The sequence below is a fragment of the Lathyrus oleraceus genome, chromosome 1 (genome assembly GCF_024323335.1).
Source record: "Lathyrus oleraceus cultivar Zhongwan6 chromosome 1, CAAS_Psat_ZW6_1.0, whole genome shotgun sequence".
Lineage (NCBI taxonomy): Eukaryota > Viridiplantae > Streptophyta > Magnoliopsida > Fabales > Fabaceae > Lathyrus > Lathyrus oleraceus.
This window is the reverse complement of record NC_066579.1, coordinates 168758929-168761162: the sequence shown is the minus strand read 5'-3', so window position 1 is coordinate 168761162 and position 2234 is coordinate 168758929. Positions and strand designations below refer to the sequence as shown.

At 30.9% G+C, this 2234-nt stretch overlaps 1 long non-coding RNA gene across 1 annotated transcript; it reads right to left on the bottom strand.

The window, feature by feature from the left end:
- Positions 1-409: 409 nt before the first annotated feature.
- LOC127115573 (uncharacterized) lies at positions 410-1517 on the bottom strand. The gene is made up of 2 exons (XR_007800774.1): positions 773-1517; positions 410-671 (listed from the first exon to the last, which is right to left on the bottom strand). It is a non-coding gene; the product is annotated as an uncharacterized LOC127115573 (long non-coding RNA).
- Positions 1518-2234: the final 717 nt, after the last annotated feature.

Genomic DNA, 2234 nt, shown 5'->3' with positions numbered 1-2234 from the left:
GCTATCATTTTTTTTTAATTAGGATTATTATTTTTATGATTAATATTACTATTATTTTTTAGTAGTTTTTTTCTATTTCTATTAAGGTTACTAATTTTATTTTCAATTTTCGTTATTAGCATAATACTTATTTACTATTATTATTATTATTATTATTATTATTATTATTATTATTATTAGGCTATTTTACATTATTATTATTTCTTTTTTTAATACTTAGGAATTTTATTTCCTTTTATTTCTATTATTATTATTACTATTATTTTAATTTTATTAAGTCCAATCCCTAGGGCCGTGTTAGCTGTCAACAAATCCAAACACGACCAAGAGTCCAAATGCATAAGAGTCCAAAACCAAAGAAAAAAGACCAAAACACATGAAATAAATTGCAGAAGTGGATCAAATCAAATCAAAATATCAACAAAGTCAAATATTTGAATCTACCTAATACTAACAAATCAACAACTAAATTTTCCTAAAACTAATCAATCTGACTTAAATTCTAAACCTGAATTATCACTATAAAAATAAATCTAAGATACAGAGAAACACCATTCACAATTCACAAATAATATACCTAAAAGTTGTTGTTCTTCACATTGAAGAATAACAATCCTAAACCCTAAAATCTCCAGCATCAATCTTAAAGCCTCAAAACTTCATAGCAAGACCTCGCAATAGACAAAAACCAAAGCAGAAGAATAAGGAAAGTCAGAAAGGATTTAAACAAAAAAGAAAGGAAAGAATAAGAATTAAAGGAGAGACCTTTTACCTTTTTTCATACCGGGGGAAGCGACCCTCACGTAGATTGGTCTTCTTCCATACGTTGTTGTAGATTTTGTTGTTGCTTTGCATGCTTGAATCGTTATTGTATTTGTTTATTTGAGAAAGGGTTTTGTTGTTTATAATTATCTTTTTTTGGATTTTTTTGGTTTTGAAGTGATTTGGGTTAGAGTTAGGTTCAATTTAGGGTAGACAAAATAATGGGTTGACCTTTAGGGTTTGAGAAGTTTGGTTTGGTTTTAGGATTTAAGGGTTGGATTTGGGTTTAGGATGAACTGATCTATGGTTTAGGTAGGTTAGGTTAGTTTCTGGGTGGATTACGGTTTGAGGGCGAAGGTTTAAGATGAATGTTCATTAGGATGATGAACTTTCATGGTTGTTTCTGAGTTTGAGTCGTTGAAGTAGGATTAAGGTTCTTATGGATGGTTAGGGTTCATCAAATTTGATATGTTTAAGGTATTGGTTTGTTAGGGTTCATGTGTTTAGGTTTAGGGTTCTTAGAGTTTTGGCTTCTAAGGCTAGGGTTCATGTTTGGTTGAAGATTTTTGTTGGGTATTCATCATATGATGAACACCAATGAAGGTGGCGGTCAGTTAGACGGTGGTTCAGGGATGCGTGTGGTGGTCGGAGAGGTTTAGAGGGTGGTCAGAAGGGTGGTGGTCTAGAAAGAAGTAGGAGTGATGATGATAGAATAGAGGGAGACAAGAGAGGTAGAGAGATAAAGGAAAGTGTGAAATAAAGTTAACTCTGAAGAGAGTTCACTTAAATATCCTCCATGTGCGGCCTTTGATCATACCCACTTGGCTATGTGGGAGCCTTTTAATGGTCATACTTTGACCCCATTCCACACACACCCTCCCATCATTATTATCTTGCACCCTCAATCATATCTACCTGATCAGTTGACCCCCTAATGATCAAATAATCCAACATTCCAAAACAAACATTGATCCTGCTTGCTAGTCTGATCCAAGGGTATATGTTTTTTAACGTGTTTTTTCTTTATTATTATTCTGTTTACTTAATTTCTTTTTTTATTTTCTTTTTTTTATTGGGCTTAGCCCTCTGCTATTGACACACCCCTGTTTTGGCCATTCAACAGATGATGCACCCGCATTGGCTTTTAATTAAAACAATTATATTTTTAGTTAATTCAATTAATCTAGTGTTATTATTTAAATTCTAATTTAGTCTTTTAATATTGGTCATGTATCTTTTTTCTTTTTGGTCTTTTGATTTTAAATCAATGTAGGGCTTATTTTTATTGTAGCTAGGTTATTTTAATTTATAAAATGATAAAAAAAATACAAAAAAAAATATGTACTTCTCTTCTATTTCAATGCAAAAATACAAAGATACCTATTATTAACCAAAAATCAACAAATTTCTCTTTATTAACTTTTTCCCCATTTGTTTTAATTTAGGTTTTTACCCTTAATTAAGTCAAAAAT